Source organism: Archocentrus centrarchus, chromosome 7 (assembly GCF_007364275.1).
Source record: "Archocentrus centrarchus isolate MPI-CPG fArcCen1 chromosome 7, fArcCen1, whole genome shotgun sequence".
Classification (NCBI taxonomy): domain Eukaryota; kingdom Metazoa; phylum Chordata; class Actinopteri; order Cichliformes; family Cichlidae; genus Archocentrus; species Archocentrus centrarchus.
The window spans coordinates 18255721-18277157 of record NC_044352.1 but is presented as its reverse complement, the minus strand read 5'-3'; the positions used below and the strand labels follow the sequence as shown (position 1 = coordinate 18277157).

General features: G+C 40.1%; 1 protein-coding gene across 1 annotated transcript in view; it reads left to right on the top strand.

The window, feature by feature from the left end:
* Nucleotides 1–8514: 8514 nt before the first annotated feature.
* The window catches only part of camkvl (CaM kinase-like vesicle-associated, like), a 37983-nt gene continuing 25060 nt past the window's right edge, over nt 8515–21437 (top strand). Inside the window, exon 1 of the mRNA XM_030733243.1 lies at nt 8515–8689. The gene's annotated coding sequence lies outside the window, so the exon portion shown is untranslated. The remainder of the gene's footprint in view (nt 8690–21437) is intronic.

Here is a 21437-nt window from a genome sequence, read left to right as displayed (position 1 = left end):
CAGTAATGTAATGCAGCCATCAGATAATTACACCAAACTGGGTCGTGGACAGTTCACCAATTATCTGTGCTGACACACATCGTGCTTTATTGAGACCAGTGGATTATTATTTGTATGAGGTATGAGACATGAGAGGCATTTCTGTCTTTTCCCAGTGCCAGTTTAATATTTCACCGCACACATTTTTGACCAGTGGACATCAGACTTAACTCGCTTAAGTATCTATATTAATGCCATAAATATTGAGTTTTTTGACTGCTTCCAAGAATCCTTTTTCAGCTTATGGAATTGGTATACATGAAGTTATCGTAGCATCACCAGATGATGTTCTAACACTTGGCTCTGTGTTTCAGATCATATGGGCAACACATCATGTTCCAATAAGGTTAAAAACTGGGACAGAATCATGAACCGCTTTTGTTTTATAGGGCGAAATCCTAGATGTGCCCCAAGGACAGGGGGACACAATATGACCAAGAAGTTGTTTTCAGAAAGTTTAGCTAGGTTTAGTTAATTTGATACACTTAAGACAAGAATGGATCATGAAATGGGAAAAAAAATCCAGCAAAGTTCTGAAGAAATCATAAAACCTATTATAAATACCCACAGTAGACACTTTAAATGTAGGTTTGCAGGTGTGCCACTTTAAAGACACACATAAATAAACTAATAATAAACTAATATTTTTCAGTTTTGTGCATTGTACCCAGATTGAAGAGTAAAAAAAAAAAATGCCATGAGGTTTGGTATGACAAATTGAACATGTGTACTGCAATTAATGATGTAGATTCCATATGCAGAAACTAATGTTGTCAGTGGTCATATGACATAAACACAGGGTCTGGGTGTTTGGAGTGTGTGTGTATGTGGATTTCATTTTTTGGTGCAGATCCAAAAAATGCAAGTGCCTCAGCCCTCAAAATTAGACCACAGTCATACAGGACTGGCATAAAAGACCCTCAGCTGACATTATCAGTGATGCTAAATGTTTTATCTTTGTGGAAAACGTGGGGGGAGAGTAGTCTGAGTTGGGTTCTGGAGCTGTGCTCCACCTCATTCATCGCACTCAACTGCCAGCCGCGAGCGCTTCCAAGTCAGTCGAGCGTTGCATCCACCGCTGACGAGACGCCAACCGGCTTCTCCTGCTACACCTGCTCTCCTTGACCCTCGGTTTCTGTTCACTCGCTCACCCAATTCAGGTGATGCCCTGCTAGGGCAGCGATTGGCTCTTGACTCAGACCTTCCCAAGGGTGATTGGTGGAGTGATGAACACTCAGCACGTGACCTCTACGATGAGCTTCCTCCCACGTATGAAAATGAGGCACGTTTCGGGTTTAACTACAATCAAAAAAGCGCATGGAATCTTTATCACGGTTTAATTATCACTTTAACTAGTATTTAGAGATGTTTACAACATGAAAGCCGAAGGAAGATATAGTTTACCATGATGTTTGGGCATTTTTGAATTTTAATTAATTCTAACAAAAAGTGCAACGAACGCCCCGATGCATGCTGGGAGAGAGAAGCATTTCATTGCGCTTATTATTATTCTGATTAACAAGGAAAAAATTGAAATGCTGGTTTGAAAAATACAGATAACAGATAACAGACTCTCTGAGGACATCCTGATGGTTGTTTTTAGCGTTGTTAGTAATTGGAAACTTTTTTGATCAAGCAATGAAGGATTAAAAAGATAATAACACTTGAGTTGATGCTTTCACGAGACCAACGTCAAAGACTTCTCTTAACTCCACTCTTGCTGGAATATGAGGAGTAACTGTGATTTTATTCAAACACTAGATGGCAGACAAACACAATTTCAAATTTCGTTCACAGTTGTGAGGGAAACGGTGTGTTGTGATTTTATCAGCTTGTTTAAGTCTCCCCCACGGGCAGCTGTAAGGTGAAGAGTATAATTCACACAAGCTGAAATGTTTTATGAAGCTCCCACACCCCAAGGAGATATAATTAACTCAAGGCTCAGAGGAACAGGTGTAAAATGAATATGGCCAGATCACAGATGGCATGCAAGGAAATTTGGTCCTGAGCCCACAGAAAAGGTATTTATTGTTTTTTCATATGAAGGAAATGAGACTCCGTAGCTGTTGAACTGCATACCTTTTAAAACACGTGCACAGAGAAAGCTCCCGTAGGTGGTAGTGAACATCCTGCTTCCTCTGTCATATAAAAAATGGTCAAGGCAAGGTCCTTTTCACAAAGAGAAGCAGCAACAAATAAAAGAGTGGATGTACATCTTGATAGGGGAATTTTTTTTTTTTTTTTTGCTATGAAAAAGCTCTAGACTGGCAGACAGTCCAGACTTCCAATGAATGAAATTGGTAAATATATTATCTCCATGGACAGCATGTAATAGTCTGTTTTCTGATTTAAAACCGATTTGTGTTTTGTGAAAATATTAAACAGCTCAATACTTTCTGTCATCTGTGGTTTTTGTTCCATAAAATCAAGACAGCCTATTTCAAGTTGGGTAACAGAGAGACTTCCAGGACCGGGGACATTTTTGGAAGGAAGATGAGAAACTAATTTGACCCAAATCATCTCTGGTGTCCTTGAAGACATACACTTATTAATAACCTCGGAAATCTTTAGACCACTTCCAGACAGCTCTTCTCCTCTCCTCTCCTTTGTGATCTTCCCTGTCCTAACTTTTATTCCACCTTCCCTTTTTGTCTCTGTGCACCTTCACTTTCACTCACACAGACCCACAAGGCTCCCGCAGGGGCTCAAAATCAATCTCATAGTGCTTAAAATAATCAACCTAGTTGAGACAGAGGGCTTACCAGTAACATGTACAGTAGCTCACTTCCTTACACCTTATTTTTACTTCCACCTTGCCTTCCTGATTGTGAGTGACTGCCAGACATCTCAAGACTTATTTAGCTTTCTTTTTATTTTAATTTTTGCCCAGGTAGCATTTATTTCAATTGTGATTCAAGCTCATTTTTATGTTACGTATTTCATATAAATGGTTGTCCGTATTCCTCTGTTAGCCCGGTGGTGGGCTTGCAACCTGTACCCTACTTCTTGTCCAGGGTCAGCTGAGATAGGCTCTTGCCCCCTGCCACCCTGAAATGGATTAGCAGTTAAAAAAAAAAAAAATGGATGGATGAATGAATTCATATATGTGTGCACAGACACGAGTTTTGACGTTTGTTTGGGATCATTGTCCTGTTGGAACACCCAATTGTGTCCAAGTTTCAACTGTCTAGCTGTTCCCTTGAGGGGAATTTGAAAATTGGAGGTAGTCCTCCTTTGTTATCCCATCCATTTTGTGAATCTTTGTCTCGTCTGACCATAAAACTTTTCTCTAGAAAGCATTTGCCAGAGGCAAATTTCAGTCGAACTTGAAGGTGTGAGTTTTGGAGCTGGGGCTTCTTTTTTGGTAAATTGTCCTTGTCAAGTTAATAGACATTGTAGAGCCTTTAGCACCACCTGTTATAAGATTTAAATGAGGGTGTGTGTACATTTGAGCTTGCATGCATCTTTTGACCCTGTGTGGATTAGAGAAAATCCAAAATAAATTCACACTTGTGTACCCAATTCTTGTTTTTTAGTCATTAACGATGTGTGCTGTACAATCATTCCACCCAGGTTCAAAGAAATCATTAAAAGCCCAAAAATAACCATAATAATCATGCCCATGATGAGTGTATGTAACTTCAGATAACAACTATGGATGAATATGGATGAATTTATGTAATTCACACCATGGATGTTTGGGTGCACGATGACTTACATGTGTGTGGAAAAAATGTTGATTTAATGGGAGGGAAAAGAAAAGAAATAAAGGTTTTCAGCTCAACCTAATTGGTGGCACCTGTCACAGTAAGTTGTGACCCCCAGAGAAATGTCATCGATCATCCAGGACAAGAATAGCATCTGGAGGACAACAGTGAAACTGTCTCCTCCTCACTAGTTCAGGCAATTAACAAAATCATTCACACAGATGAATCTGGCTGACGAGCTTCAAACAATACCTATCGCTGCCTGTTACAACCTTTAACTAATGAGCTCTCCTCCTGTTTAAGCTGCCACTGCAAGGAAAAAAAAATGAAAACCGCAGAGGTCCGATCTGAGAGACTCGTTCAGTGAAAAAAAATGTTTTGTTTTCCTTTTTCTTTTAGTGCTAATTCCACTGTCTCGTATTATTGATTTTTAAAGGTATGCAAATTTGTCCCAATGCAGTGCTCAAGTCAAGGAGGCAATGCCCGCCCTACATTACAACTCAAATATAGCTACACCAATTAAGGCCAGTTCTTGTATGCTACATTGGGCATGTGGAAGAAATCATTCTCAATTACCGTATTATATGTCTCTTGATGTCAGATTGTGCAGGCAAGTATCTAGTCTGTGGATAAAAAGATGGATGACTTTGGTGAGGTATAGCATGCTTAATTGGATTCTGCATTATTGTGAACAGGACTGTAGAGATTCAGAATCGTTTTTGTCCTTTAGTGGGGAAAAGAAATGGATCAGGGTGTTAAGTTTAGCCCTAATTATTCTGCTTATCCTTTTGTTTAGTCTCTTTATCTCCCTTCCATGCTTCACTACAGCTGTCAGAGTAGGAGTAAAGTAATTGCAACCTGTCTCTGGTCCACACTGGCCATCAGCCCAACATGGAGAGCCAGAGGAGGGCCACAAAAAGAAAAGAAGTGGGAAAGAAGATGTGTTAACAAATAAACTGAAACAGGAGGGTGGGGTGAGCAGACAATGTAAAAACTATAACAACGAGAAATAGAAAATATAAAGGAGAGTGACTGAGTGAACAATGCTGGTGAACAAGAGAACAAGAGGAGTGAGGGCAGGCGAGATGAAAGGATGGAGGGTGAGCAGGATGGCAGAGGGAGAAAGGGAGGGTAAGCTTCCGACAAAAGGAAGTGGGAGACAATCCAGTAAAGCACATGGCGTGTGTGTGTGTGTGTGTGTGTGTGTGTGTGTGTGTGTGTGTGTGTGTGTGTGTGTGTGTGTGTGTGTGTGTGTGTGTGTGTGTGTGTTTGTTTGTTTCTCACACATGTTTGAGCAGTAACATGGTAAGGGAGTACAAGCAGTAGCTGGTCACAGCCCCTAATAGCATTATATTACTTGATGCCAAATTTGAAAGGCTAGATTGTAGGCTGTTAGGCATTTAATTCTAAATTAAGCCTGTAAAGAGAATATTTGCATGTAAATCCATGTACTGAACCATTACTCTGGGCGTGCACAACAGTTAGAAACATGGAAACCAGAGTTGAGACAACTGAGGGGGTGCCAGGATTGTTCATAAAGACAGTCAGATGTGTGGATGCATATAGACGTACTTGGGTCAGATTAATAATTGCTAAAATTTGCATTTTTCAACCTTTCATTCAAGCCTGTGAAGTTTATATCATCTGTTAAGCATCCAAACTCGCACACGTGCAAACATTCGCGTTCAAAAACAAATGGAATGAAGATAAAAGCAGAATGTGACAAAGTGAGTGAAGGAGCGCCAGAGCAATGAGTCCCCTTCTAGATGGCTGCTGGCCTTGAAGCCTGCCAGCTCCGAATGGCACATTTGGCAGGGGAATGTTTACTGTTAGTCTTCAAAGCTATGATGCATTTTACTTATATTTAAGTACTGTGTTTTAATGTTTGATTTAATGACACAATGTGGTCGAGCTCTTCTCCCTTTTCAAACATGTTTTTTTGTCCAAAAGTGGCAGATCTTTAAAGTGAGTGTATTTTTTAGCTCAGTGTTGATGCACTTATCGAGGTGAAGGTCGGTACTTCACATTACAAATACCGGTGACACACAATAATGATTCATAATGAAGCATATTGGTCATATCACACACCGGTGCCAACCATTTACAAATCCTACACTCATGCCCTTATGACCATACCATATCCATAAGAATGGACAGCAGCAACATTTGGTGACTGTGTGTATTATTTCAACTCATGGAAAATGCTGACTTATTCATGTATTTGGACAAGTAACATTTGATCCTCTCTGAGGCATATTTAAAAGTGGTATGCTTGAATAGAACCACAAAGTTACTCGTTTATTCAACAAAACATAAAGATGTAATGGTGTTGGCTGCCTTTGGTTCAGTTTTCTGTCAAGATGGTCCCACGCTGCTTTAATAGTGTTGAGGTCTGAACTCTGGGGAGGCAAATCCATGACTGATAGCATTCCATTGTGTGTTTTCTATCCAGGTACGCTTTTACTGCATTGACAGTGTGTTTGGGGCCATTTGGAGAAAATGAAGCCAAATAGGCATTTTCTAGATTGTATTACACAGTGGATCAAAATGTGTTCATACTTCCATCAGTTTTAACATGGTCCCCAGCACCACTGGCTGAAATGCAGCCCCAAACCATGACACCATGTTTTATAGATTACTGTAGGCAGTCGCCACTCTCCTGACTTCTTTCATACATAGTAATGACAATTTGAACCAAAAATATCAAATTTGGATTCTTCACTTTTCAGCCCAGTTAGCAGCCCTCAGCCTTTTCTCCCTTTTCCCTTTCTGATGAATGGTTTCTTGACAGCCACCATTGAGACTATTTCTGATGATGCTTCAGTGACCAGTAGATGGATCAATGCACACAACACAAGGAATGGGCACTGGTTCAGTTGCAAGGGCTGGACTGAAAATGAGTGAAAAAAGCAGCCAATGTCCAAAGAAAGACCTTCAGAAAGCATGGAGAACTATTGCTAAAAACTGCTTTAAAATTACATGAAAATCTGGCTCCTAGGAAACAAAATATAAAGAAATGAGGGGTGGCTCAAGACTTTTCCATGGATTAGTCCCAGCCACTGTATTTTGAGGAAACAATCATTTTGAGCATCACATTGTTAACCAGCTGTGGCTACCCCCTGTGAATAAGGGAGCAGCCGAAAGTAACTTCTACTGCCTGCTTTAAATTCACTCACAACATAACTACAAGATTCATATATAATGACCATTTCCCAATGGGCATTCTATTACTCCCCCCTTCAATTTTAAGACAGCTGTCCTCATGTTATCTCCAAGCACTGTTTGATTTGATGTAGAATTCATAGTTGATTCAATGACTGCAAGATGGCCAGTCCCTGAAGCAGTGAAGGAACCCTGAACCATAAAATTCCCACCATTATGCTTTAAAGATTCTACAGCTCTTGTCCATGATCTTCACTGATATGACTGAATGCTTCCATTCCATTCCATTGGCTTATTTCTTGAGATTTGACTGTATCTCTCAGTGTGTATGTACGTGTTATACAAACACACCTATACTTCCTTTGTGTGTCTGTATTTTCAGCAGCTGGAAGCAGCAGTAGACTCAAGGTCTCTTGTGAATGTCTGTGGAAAAGACTGCAAACACCTAGACAAAAAACCCAAAGCATAATGCCACACTGTGTGTGTGTGTGTGTGTGTGTGTGTGTGTGTGTGTGTGTGTGTGTGTGTGTGTGTGTGTGTGTGTGTGTGTGTGTGTGTGTGTGTGTGCTTGTGAAGGCTGCTGGAACAAAAAAGAGATATCTGTTGCCTCTGCATCATACTGAACTTGCTAACTCTTTCTCCTTCACACACACACACACACACGCATACTTCTTTCTTTTTCTTTTTCCCTCTCCTTCTCAAATGCACACATACACGCTCACACACATACACACACACATATACTAACAAGCATGCGACCTCACAGACGCATAGAAACCCAGTATTTAGTTCCTGCGTCATTACAGTAGCCATCTGTCAGTATGCAGACACACATACACGGACTTGGCTGTGTGTATGCATCCACTACCCAGACACACACACACACACACACACACACACACACACACTAGCCACACGGAATAGCTACACTCGCCCCAGGAATATTTCACCCTGTTGACCCTTTCCGCCTTGCATGCCCTGTTAGTTCGATTGATTTTCTATAAAGCTTCAGATTCTTAGATCAGTCTGAGAGGTGAAAGGTTTCCTTTCCCTAGTTTTCTCATCTATTGTTCTGTTTTTTTTCCTTTCCCTTATCTTTCTCTCCATCCCTACCCACGTGAATCTGTCTGTTTGTTTGAGTCTGCCAAAGGCTGATGTCATTGTCCACCAGCGTACTTCCAGTGTGTGAGATGAAATGAATGTTAAGATATAATCCCACGGTTTAATCCCAGCCACTCCCAATCCGCTGCCTGCACACACCGGACAGCCGGAGAAAATCTTACGATCGGCACAGTTTTGTTTAACCATGAAAACACGCAGTATTTGGAGAGGAGTGCGGGACACACATTTGGGCCTCCGGCAGCCTTTAAAAATGATCTCACATTATTCAAAGATGCCCACCTGCTATGCTCAGAGAAAGAGAGAGAGAGAGCGAAAGCGAGCTGGAGAGAGAGAGAGCGAGAGAGAGAGGGAGGGAGGGAGAGAGAGAGAGAGAGGGAGAGAGATGAAAGATTATTTATTTCTCATGGGTGGGAGACAGTGAGTGAGTGAGTGAGTGGGAGGGAGGGCGGCAGTCAGAAGCAAGCAAACTAATTCTCAGACAGCCGTGCCAGAACAGGAGCTGCGGTTCACCTCAGTGACGCTGTTGGTCCAAAAACCATTTTAAGTGTTATTCGACTAGCCTTCTACTCCCAAGTAACAAGTAGGACAATACTTTCCATTGTGGATAGGGCGCTGCAAGCACACGCACCCGCACTTCTTCCAAGCCGCGACAACTCAAGGTAAGGCTTGCTAAACTTCAAACGGCAAACGCGAATTCATTTCGCCCTGTTGTATCCCCGATGGCGGTAAGAAATCAGCCCTTAAACAGATCTAAGAAACGTTTTTCTGGCGTGCTGCTTCCGTTACTGCCGATGAGCGCGGTGCGGCCAGCGTGCGTAAAGCAGCTGCAGTGAAAATCTCCAAAGTGGCAACCAAGGGCACATTAAAAAAAGTGTTACTGGCCTTTAAAGCGCTTCATCAAAGAGGCATTTTACAGGTGTAGCTCATTCAGTTTGCGTAGTCCTTTTTTCGTTTAAAAAGCTCCCAGCAGAGCAGCTGTATTACTTTTGAAGAAAACAAGTGGACCTCTTAGAAGAAAAAACAAAACAATGCAAACTCTTTACATATTCCTCCTCACATCTTTTCTCTCCGCTGTCTGACTCTGCCAAGCTTGAGCTTTGGCAGTGTTTTTGTTAATCATGCATTAAACAATCCAGAAGCATTTTCTCCACTCACTAAGTCAGCGTTATGAGTTTTATGCTGAATCAAGGCTGGTGATTACATTTAAAGTGGGCTTTTGAAATAACTGATTATACTCAAATGCTCTGAGTGACTCCAGACATGTACCGACCAGCTACAGTATCCATAGGGCACCACTTTTTTTTCTTTTTTTTTATAGCAGTAGAAAAGGCACAGCAGAAGTAAATTTACCAAATATATTAAAACTGATAAAGAGTTTATTAAAGACACGATACATAGTACACCATATTTAATTTTTGCATTGAAAGCAGAATCCAACCCCTGCTGGCCTCATTAACTTCATTAATATGAGCTTGTGCAATTTGATAAACAGGGCTGGCAGAGTGGAGCGAACATCAGAGACATCTGTGTATATGCTGCTACACTACTGCACCCCAGAGAGAGAGTAGAAGAGGCTGCTGAGCTAAGAAAGCAGGCAAAGTGGCCGAGGAGAGAAAAAAAAAAAAAAAATGTGGATGCTCACATATTCATCTCATTTGACTTGTGAGAGCTGCAGTGTGTTTCCCAACACAGTTTATTTTACTCTGTAGATTTAGCTTGCTTTGATTTTATGTAACAAGGCAAAAAATAACATTCTGTCAGACAACATTTCAGGCACCACATCTCACACAGTTCACACCTGCATGCTGCGCTGTCAGCTTCACAATATGCACTGTCGGTAAAGCGATTTCTTTTTTCATTCATCCTTCCAAGTCTGCATTTCACCACCCACTACCCTCTATTTCTATCAGTCTATCATGCTGCTAATCTCTTAATCCATCTTTCTTACTTTTTTACAGCCAATGTCCTTTAAACAAACCTGTAAGTTACAATATTTCATGTTGTAACTCTTGAAACCTCGTTTAGAGTTTGTGGTGAAAGGTTGCAGCCTAAAGCACAAAAGGCTTTCAAATCATTTGTGAGTTTTGTCATTGTATTGTTCATCACAAAAAATCAGCCATGCTTGGATTTAGCTGTACAACCTGGCAAGCAAACACCTTGCATATCTAATCAAACAAAGGTGGTTTCAGTGATACACAGGATGTGTGTAATCAGGTGGATCTGTGTGCATTTACTTTTCTTTTTTTTTCCCCAGTCACCAGCCAGCTTTTTTGATAACGGAAGGTGTAGCTCAGGTTGTAACCTGTATCCCAACAGCAGAGAGAGTTGCCTTTTAAAAGTCTGGGACTCATTTTGAAGCTGAGACATGCAGTCAGAAACATTTGCAGAAGGAGGTACAATAAATGACGTATAAATCAGCTTACTGTAAAATAAAAACTGTGATATAACAGTGCAGTTTATGTAGCGTGTAATTGTCGGCGACAGAACATTTGTGACACAGTTTCAATCTGAGTGCTGACCTGCTTTTACCTCCAGAGACTTTTATAATTTGATCACGTTTGCTTGGCTGTGTGCCAGTGAGACTATTTTTTCCTTCAGAACATATGAAAAATAATCTTTTTTGGGTTTTAACATTTTAGCGATGCATTCCTGAATGAGAAACACACTGATGATTTAAAATAGATGCACTTTGCTGGATTGGTGATCAGTGTAATTATTAAAACACTGTTACAGTACACATCCTGTAAGGTTTCATGTAATGCCGTTACGATGGTAAAGCAGAAGAAACGATTATTTCAAACGCCAAATCAGCCCAAATATTTCTTCGCGAACCAAAGTCTGGAGAAGGGTGGGGAGTAAATGCCGCATGTCCGGTTTTTATCTGCCCCAGCAGATAAAAGGCAATTTTACAGATTTATGATTTCATCAATAGGGAGCCTAATACAAAGATGCTGGGCATCAATATCCCATTATAATGTAATGGTATGCCATAATAGCAGCTGATAACAGTGGATGCAGTAAACACCCTCTGATTCTGGTTAAATGTGAGTGTTTCTCTGAGTCCCTGGCTTTGCTGCAATCTGTAACCACCATGTCCACAACCATCTCAGCAGCCCTCACAGATAACATATGGTTGTAGGAGATCCATCAACACGACTTTAAGGACCCTTTGTGTAACGTGACACTGTGTTCGTTCTCTGTCACTATGTTTTTAGGCAGTAATGATCCTTGTGTGCCCCTGGGACTTGTTGTCGTCAAGAATTTGGCAGTGTTTGCGGCGAACACTGGGCTACCTGAAAAAAGAGAAAGGGAGGATGAATAGATGCACGAAAGTTTGACAGGAAAAGCAGAAGTGCCAAAAGTCAAATCAAAAAATTGCTTTTTTTTTCCCCCTGCACACATGCTACCTATGTTACATAAGCATGAGCCTCAGGATAAACTGCACACACAGCATATGTTAATTTATTTATTTATTTTCTCCTTTACTGCGTTTGGTGCCAGAGGTTTCTCATGTCCTGCCATCCTGCTCTCACATACTCCCATGTCATCTGCTCTCTGAATCTTCCAGCTGAGCCTTCTGTCCCCTGCTGAACCCTCAATGTCTCTCTGTCTAAGTATTTATCTATTCTATCAATAACAAGATATAATAAATAATGTCAAAGGCAAATATTAATATATGGCCCAAGTGCCATACTACAGCACTGAAAATGAACCAAAAACACACACTGTCTAAAACTGCAACTTAATCTAATAGCCACTTGAGGCTAGCTCTAAGACAACCATGGACACTTAATGCCCCACTTAATAGCATTAAAATTCATGTTCATCATCCATACAAAAAAAAAAAAATCATCCTGGAGTTTTACCAGTCAGCATAAAGTTAGAGGGTTGGCAGCTTTAATTGCTTCAATACTTGAGCTTCATTGCAGTTAACACAAGTCACCAAACTGGACCTCTGTGCAGTCTTTCTGCCTTTTTGCCTTTCAGAACATTTTTAATGGAGTTATCTGACATATATGGACTGCTGTGGTAGTCCAGTTATTTCACGCTAATTACCAGATATGTGTGTGTATGCACTGCACCCATGCAGTTTACAGATGCAGCTTGCTAACCAAGCTTGCTAGCTTTGGCTGATAACTTAGCACCATACCATTTTGTCCAAATATGGTAACTTCTAAAATGCAGCATGAAATTGGATGATTGCCACGGTGGCTGTGTCTATCTTTTTTTTATACATTCTGTGCTTTGGCCTTATGGTCATTTGTCAGTGTACAGGTCGTTCGGGTGAACTGACATAAATGGGTTGCCTGGCACGTCATCAGATGCAGTTCCCTCTGTGATATTAATATTCTAGTTATTGTGCAAAAAGGGTTGCAACAATCAGTAACCTACAACTGATGCCCAAACATTTCACCTTACTTTGAGCAGTTCATAAAAATGTATATATTATATAGCTGAGATCTACTGCTAGCAACTGGACTGGATAAAGCTTGCAGATATGGCTGGAAAAATTTCAAAATATTTGGCCTTAACAGAGAAAGGCTATTGATTAATATTCCAACCTGCTGTTAATAAGTGACAACCTCAAGGCTGAAAAATAAAGCCATCGCAAAAGTGCCGAAACTAGTTATTTTAATGGCCACTCAAGACTGAGTCAACTTCAGCATTTCAGCACAGCATTTTTACAGCCAGGTGCAAAAAATAGACACATCTCTATAGCTAATTTCCCCCTTAATAGCAACTCTATTGGTGTTGAGTATTTTTTAAAGCTCATCCTTCTTGTACTTGAAATTTTGGGGAAGAGCTGCTTTGATTGACAGGTGTGCTGACACTGGCAGGTGTAGATGATAGCTGTCTGCAAAGCTTCACTTCACTGAATGTAGTCTGTTACTTAGCACAATAATTACCAGCTAGGATATTTCTGTCTGTGAGGTGCACTCATACAGTTTATCGATGTCACATCTGTCTTATATGCAATCAATGACTGTGACTAGCTACTGTATGATTGCTATAGCCACACTGGGAAGCAAGAATCAGCTTCACCCAACCCAGCAGTCAGTCACATGAATAGCAATAAGACATTTGGGTTTGAAATATAATTCCTACTTAGCCAAGAATGTGATAGTTCTAAACAGTAGAACCAATAGAGGTTAGTATGAAACAAACAAGCAAAGACGTTGTTAACTTGCAAAGAGAAGAAGCTGAGAAACTTCTTTTTTTGGCTCATCCCTTTAGGGGTCGCCACAGCAGATCATCTTTCTCCATCTCTCCCCATCCCTAGCATCCTCCTCTGTCACACCAAACCTCTTCATGTCCTCCTACACTACATCCATGAATCTTCTCTGTGGTCTTCCTCTTTTCATCCTGTCTGGTAGCTCCATCTTCAACATCCTTTTTCCCAAAATATCCTCTGTACATGTCCAAACCACCTCAGCCTCGCCTCTCCGACTTTGTCTCCAAACCACTCAACCTGAGCTGCCCCTCTGATATATTCATTTCTACACTGTCCCTCCTGCTCACTCCCAGCAGAGCTAAGGAACACAGTGGCTTATTTTCAATTTTTTAACTTGACCTTACTTAACTGCAAAAAACATGCCCAGTGTATAGTTTTTTTCTTGTGACAGAGTAACATGCTGTGCATTGGTAAATCAAACTCATGTGAAAAAAGTGGATAAATTACAGCCAAAATATTTATGCCAAAACAAAATCACTGGCCAAGGAATCGGAGCCAAATTCATCTGGAAATTCAGTGGCAGAGGTAATAAAAGAAATGCAGCATATGTTACCAATCCAAAATTCAGAGAAAACAGCTGTCTTTCACACATAAACAGACACACCTACAGACACAATAGATGTGTTTTTCTGCTCTGCAGTGGTTAAAAAAAAGAAACAAACACCACAAAGCTAAAAACCCTGACTAAAACAATAGAATTTGCCAGTTTTTCTGGTACCTTCAATCAACATATGCTAGCATAAGACTTCAAAATCCTCATAGACTCATCAAGCCAGAGAGAGATAGCTCAGATATAAGCTCAATATATAAGTCCAATTTACCATAATGTAAGATGAGCCAGATTAAAATTAAGTTATAGAGAGAATTAAACAGAAAGCGTAAGTGTCTACACAAGATTTCTGTCTTTCTTCCTGAAATGTTATATCTCATCCAAATATGATTTCCCCTATATTCTGATGTTTTTGTTCTATGGCATGTATGACTTCCTTTTACTTTTATAAAGACTATTAATTTTACCCAAGGCGATAGCAGTGCATCTAATTTATGCTACTTTCTTCCCAGTGTTTCAAAAGTTCACTAAAATTACCTTGACAGCTAGATAAGAAAACATAGCTATTGTTTGCTGACCTTTTCTCAAAGGTATCTGACTTTTGCACTAAAATTCACCAAGTTAAAAAAAAGACAAGTACAAGACCCTTTCAAGGCTGGATGTTTGGAGGCAATTTAATTGTACAGATAAAAGATGTGGTTTTTGGGTTGTTTTTTTTTTTACTGCACTTTGTTGTGGGATACTTAATTAACCAGTATTCAAGGTCTTATAATATGTAGAGAGAAACAATGAATTAGTAATGAGTTATCCAATCCCCATGGCTCTACAGTGTTTGAGAAAAAAGGGAGATAGGGATTTAAAGTGACAGGGAAGAAAGGGGACATAGAAAGAAAAAGATAGATTAAGGAGAAGGGTAGTATAGACAGATTGGAGACAGACAGAAAGAGTACTTCATTAGAGGGTCTTCATAAGACCCTGTGTATATTTTCCTTTCGGTCTCTGCATCCTCATCTGTCATTTTCCCTTCTCCCCCTCATTTTTCCTTTATGCTTTTTGTTCTCTTCCCTCTCGGGCCTCCTCTCACTTTTCTCTGTCTTGTATTTTCTCCGCTTCTTATTTATCTTTGTCATTACACTGATGTGTGAACAACTGCATCAGTCTTTTGGGACGGAGTGGGGAGTCAATGGAACTAGACTTGTGTAGTTTTCCTTCCTCCAAATAGCCCTCTGGAGGGCCAAGCAGCAATCTCTAACATACATCACGTGGCCCAATTTTGCATTATCTGAGCCCACTCACCTGTTCATCTGGGTTTTACTCATGGTGGTGCAGACTGAACAGAGCTAAACCTGGAGCCTAATATTTTCTTTTAGTTCAGCAAAAAAAAAAAAAAAAAAAAAAAGGAAAAAGTGTAAAAACTGGGCTAGAATCTGGGCCAGCAAACACTGCATAGATCACAAAATGACACAAAGGGTGCAAATGAAAAACACACAAAAAAAAATTCCTGCACACCTTACCAGCTGTAATCCTGCTCATTTTTGTGAGAAGAAAAGAAAATGCACAAGTGCAATAAAACTTGCCCATAAGTAATACTTTATCATCATCATAAGGAGCACTCACTTATTGCTTGTCCATTATATTTGGGATTCATTACTTGTTCTTCCTTCAGCAGCCCTATCTACATCACCCCTTATGTAACACCCCAAGCTGTCATAAAGCTGGATCCAACAAGCCACTGCATCATCGGGCCTTCAACTGTTGCTCCCCATCTGATCATAATGATGGCTGCCAGTGCTACTACCCCTCAAGTTCTGGTAACTGTCCCCCTGAATAGCAATATAGCTTGAGCAAGCTAAGGACAGCTGCAGCACAGCACTTTCTAATTGAAAACAATTTTGTTAGGGACTTTGCACCAGAGGGAATGGTTCGTGTAGAGGGAGACGGATACAAGCAATTAAGCATACTGGGAAAATAAGGTAAATTTGAAGTGCTGATTTCATTGCACCATAGGGGAACTGCTGAGTGTCTCCACTTTCTCCACTGTGGCCAAATGCATGGATGAATATAATGTATAGTCTTTGCTTTTGTAACGCAGCTTCAAGACGAACTACAAATAAAGGAGTTAGGAAGAGTTTCTGGATTGCTTAGCAGCTGACAGACAACCACAGGCATGGTGACGGGAGGTCACAACTGATCCAGATTTATTGGCTCAGCTGGTCATAAAGGAGACTCTCCTCACATTGCATTATGCAAGCCAAAGTCTCTGCTAGCTACAGGTGAAAGATGACTGCTCTGCAGACGCAGATTCTCTCGGTATTTCGCTCATCCTCTCTCCTTTCTTTTCTCTATATTGCCCTCTCTTAGGATGGATGAGTTTAATACTGAGGTGGTTAGAAACAAAGGCACATTTCCTCAGTGAAGTTCATTCTTTATTCTGAATGACTTATAGAATGAAAATCAAGCCTTCTCCTCATTCTCTTATCATCCAACTGTATCTCCTTCCTTTCCTTACCCTTTGGCTTTTCTTTTTTTTTTTACTTCCCCTCTTTGTTGTCTGTGCACTGGTATGCTCTCTCACTCTGCTCCATTACAGAGGCTCCCCGGTGATTACTTTAATGCACCTAGCCCTCAGTAAGAGACACTCAGATTTTGAAAGGTATTGATGGTAACAGATATGCCTGGCCTCGAAATATTCCACTCATTCCTTCACATATTCACTCACTGTAACCGGATAAAAAATCCTTCTAAAACTGTATCTTTTTTTTTTTAATCCAATTTAAAGCACAGAGGGAAATAGAGCTGTAATTTGTTGCACCATTTGTGTTTTGTCTCTGTCACTGATCCATGAACCAAACTCATCAAAGAAAGTTTACAGTTTATATTAATGACAAATTGGCGAGATCCAGCTTCCAGCTATTTATCTCCACCCTAAGCTTCAAATTTTCCATGGGGAGAATGTGCTGTTGGTGCTCTTATTATGTAAAAAAAAAAAAAAAAGGAAAGTGTATATATAGTCTAATAGCTGAGTAATTGAAAATGTCAGTATGCTTGTTGGATCCATTCACAAAATTGAAAACCCTCACAAATATTGATAAGTGGTCTCTTGCTTGCCTTTAAAGAGACGTTGAGAAACAAGTAGCTGCGGGGGAGCAGGAGATAACCATTCCAGTCTGGCTTATCAAAAACAGAGCAATAGCAAGAAAAAAATGGTGAGAAAGCAGCTAAACTGGAGAAAAGCTAGAGCACACTCTGCCTTTGCTCTGACCTGGTTCCAGTTAATCCGCCTACTTTACAAGATGAACATTACCTCCTCGCTGTATTTATAGAGCCTTTTTGTGTGTGTGTGTGTGTGTGTTTAAGCTGGTGTGTATATGAATGTGATTTTTTTAGGTGTGTCCATGGTTGTGGAGTAATTCCAATCAAATTTATTCCTCAATCATGGACTGTCTGTTTCATTTTTGGGCAGCAGGTCTGATGGGGGGAAAAAAAATACCTATTGTGAAGTCATTGTTCGTAACAAGCAGCAATCCTTACAGCTGAGTCCTGAGTCCAAAGAACCATATGATGCATTTTCTATAGCTGTTAAATGACTGTTCCAACAAAGTTTAGGAAAAAAAAAACTTCTGTAAATATACAGTTTAAGAAATTATGTTCACATTTGCTTCCCTGACCTCCTACTGACTGTCCTTCATAAACATTGGCCAGACATCCTTTTTATACCATATTTTGTATATTATCCTTTAATTATAGAAAAGTGTAACTTGTTGGAACATTACAATGCAAAACAACTCAGAAGCTGAGTTGGGTTCAAACTCGCAACCTTTTTCTAATGCAGTGACTCATCCTGGATGGTTCAGATATAAGCTCAAGTGAACTGAACTTAGTCTGTTACTTAGCAGTCAACTACATTAATGGTACATTAATGTTTGAAGGACAAGCAGATGATTGTTAGGCAATGTGGCAGTGCATGGGCTGGCACAAATACCAAGAGATTATTTGCCTCAATTATTTAGAGATAGGAATATAATTTACATGGTTTTATATTTCAAAAATGGGCATCCAATAAGGCTTGTCCTTTTTTAATGTAGTGGATATTGTGTGTCTGTCTTATTTTGGCATTTCACAGTTAAAATAAACTGTCATTAAAATTTTACTATATATAAAAACACCAATAAATGTTTGCTAAGTTCGTACCAGTGGTCAATATTTCATGATTTGCATGGTTTGACTTGGCCAACGGTGGGCATTGAAATAAGGAGGGGTTAAATTTGGCTGGAAGGATCTGAAACGCTATTCACCTTCACTTATCTGATAGGCAGTTAAATACAAAACACTGCCAAACAAGTTTATTTTTCACATGCTGCAGCCTGACAGTCCTTCCAGTTATAGCCAAGGAGATGGATAAGTCACCACAGGGTCCCACTGGCACTTTTTTCCTTCTCATTCCTGTCATGTGTTCATGTTGCAGATGTCAATAAAGGTGCAGTACTTCAGTACTTCAGTATGCAGTTAGCTCTACTGAAGACGATCAAGAGGATTTTTTTTTTGGTTTTTTTTTGGTTTTTTTTAGTGGTAGAGTGTGGCAATGTGAGTGCTAGCTAAAAACAGAGTTGGTGTATTTCCCAGAAAAAAAAAAAAAGTCAGTGTGTGATGTGCTTTCATTCTCAGAGAAAGAGAAGGATGCAAGCAAGAGAGTGCGGGCGAGGAAGAAGAGAGATTATTTTAAGTAGTAAGGACTGGTCAGCAAGTGCTATTCAGTAAACTGGAAAGTTAAAGCTCATATGTAATGTCTATGTTCATGTTAGACAATTATGTGACTTATTTCTAAGTGAGTCACTTCCCTCCAGTGCAAATTCCCCTTTAACCCCTGGAAACAGCATCCCACGTGACAGCCCACCTAATAATCATGTTGACGTTTCTTTGGATCCAACAATAACCACTTTTGGTCAGAGACAGTGTTGTTTGTTTTCCTGTTACGCCACAAAATATATTTTTTTGCTTAAACAAAAAGGCATATAAAGAGAGGTGAAATGCCCTTAGACTTGATGGTTTACTTGCCATCTGCCTGAAGACTGATGTCCCACAGCACAGCATCCAGTTTAACAAGGCCCAACTTTTAAAGACATGCAAAATATCACTTACAGGTTCTGGTCACCCTACATGACAAAGTAACCCTCTTCTTAAATTATCAGTTCAATAAAGCTGGTATCAAAGTATTACTGAATGGATTATAGTAAAATGATTCAAGTACTAACAGTGTCGTCATCACAGGTAGGCTATTTTCATTATTTGTTCCAACTGTTTTGCTTACTGGCAAATGCCAGGCTGTCACCATGCCCTTCACAAGGTGTTATGATTTTATTTTCAGTTTGTTTGTACTGCTGCCTGTAAGAGTGTATTAATGTAACGTAATAGTTGCCAATTTGAGCAAAATAATACAGTACTCAAGTCTCTGTTGGGTAGACCTGCCTGACATTTTCTTTATGCCCACCACAGTGTTTCTGGCTATCCTACAGCTGGCAAATGAAGTACGATTCTTTCAAAGCCCAGTTTTGGCAACTTAAAGCGCTCACTTTAGGTGGATCATGAAATTATTATTGTTCTGAAACAGCATAAATTACAGCTGAGGCTGATTAGAATTACAATCACTTTGGAGAAATTTGGTCACCAGTCAATAAAGCCTAAATTAAAATTTTGACCTGATGATGGTTCTAGACTTGAAGTTACTTACAGTTGATTCACTGAATTATTACTGTAGTCCTTCACCTTTGAGATTAGATTTCCGAGTTTTCTCTCAAAATGTAATGTAAATCTGATATTAGATCATTTTTGTTCAAAACAAGGGAACTGACAATTTATTGGCACTGTCATCCCAAGAGCTACACTATTTTGACAAAAGTATCATCTCTTAATCTTTGAATTCAGGTGTTTTCACTCTTATTGCCACATAAGTATAAAACTCAGCACCTAGCCATGCAGTCCGCCTCTGCAAACATGTGTGAAAGAATGGGTTGTTATAAAGTGCTCACTGTATTTGACCATGGTACCGTAACACGATGCCACTGTTGCACCCAGTTTGTGAAATTTCTTCCCTCCTGGATATTTCATGATCAACTGTAAGTGGTATCAGTGCAAAGTGGAAGGGTTGGGAACCGCAGCAACTCAGCCATGAAGTGGCAGATTACGTAAAGTCACAGAGTGGGGTTGCTGAGACAAATAGTGCATAAAAGTTGCTGACACTGGGCTGATCCAACAACTGCAGAGTTTCAAATGTGCGCTGGTATAAACATCAGCAGAAAAATGCTGTGCCGGGAGCTTCATAGCATGGTTTACCATAGCCAGTCAGTTCCTGTAGGTTTAATGTGTAGGTGGTCCAGTACTTCAACCCAGATAGTTTACATTGCAAGTGTATCTTACTCAAATCACAAAACAAGACATGTTGCTTTTATAGTTTTTTCTCTTAAATAATTAACTAAGTATTTAAGTTGAGGAAGTCTCTGCATTTAAAAAGAATGTGATGGCAAGAGGTTGCCATGGCCTTGACCTTTAAAGACCAAAAACTGCATTTGTGAGAATGGGTCATGCATTCTGACGGACAGACGACCAGACAACCAAACAACCAGAAAACAATGCTTTCAGCCTTGGCTGCTGCTGTCGCAGAGGCTTGCCAATACATTTGATCCAGACAGTACTTGCTTTGAAATATTTGACCAAGCAGATATACAAAACCCAGCTCCCTAAATGTAGACTTTGGGACACTGAACCTCAATGTTATACATACTGAACTGTGGTTATATTTGCACTTCTGACTCTCTGAGGAACAGGGCCAGTGAAAATACAACTTCCTTCAACTGGAAACTGCAGGTTCCTCCACAAAAACTGTAATCCAGCAGCAAATTTCTACCTTAACTCACCTCCAGTAAGCTCGACAGGTATACTGGATGCTATAAGGTGTGAGCAGGATACCCACACACTGTTTAAAAATAGAGAAGGCCCTGACAGTCCTACACAAAGCTTCACAGCAGAGACCTCTGTTGAAATGGTCTCCAGCCTTATGACTCTTATCCAAAACTTCAATCACTGCTCCCTTCTCCTCCTCTTCTCTGCTCCTCCTCCCCTTTCTTCCTCTCCTTTCTCTCTCCAGGGAGCGGATTTTGCTTCCATAAGTCTTTTATCACACTGAATATTTCACAAAAGCTTCTGTTTTTTTACTCCTAGCACACACACACATTTCTGACTTTCTCACGGAAGCGTTCTCACTTTGATTCCCTCACACTTTCCACATCTGTCGTCTCCCAGGTTGTCTCCGGCCTTCATTCTGCCTTTTTCTCCTCATCTTTATCACAATCTTATTTTATCCCCTGAATGTTAGTGTAGCACTGGTGTTTATTCTTTGTCTCTTTAGAGTTGTTTCCTTCTCACTTCCTTTAGCACTCAATTAATCCTCTTTTCTCCTTCCTCCCTCATTTTAACAGACATCTCCTTCGGTTACTTTGTAGCATCTTTTCTGACTATTCCAGGAACATATTTAATTATATGGGTCTTAAAAGGATTCAGCATTTTTGTGATCAATACATTTTGCTTCCTGCTTCACTTATTTATAATGTATGCCTACGTGGATAAAGCT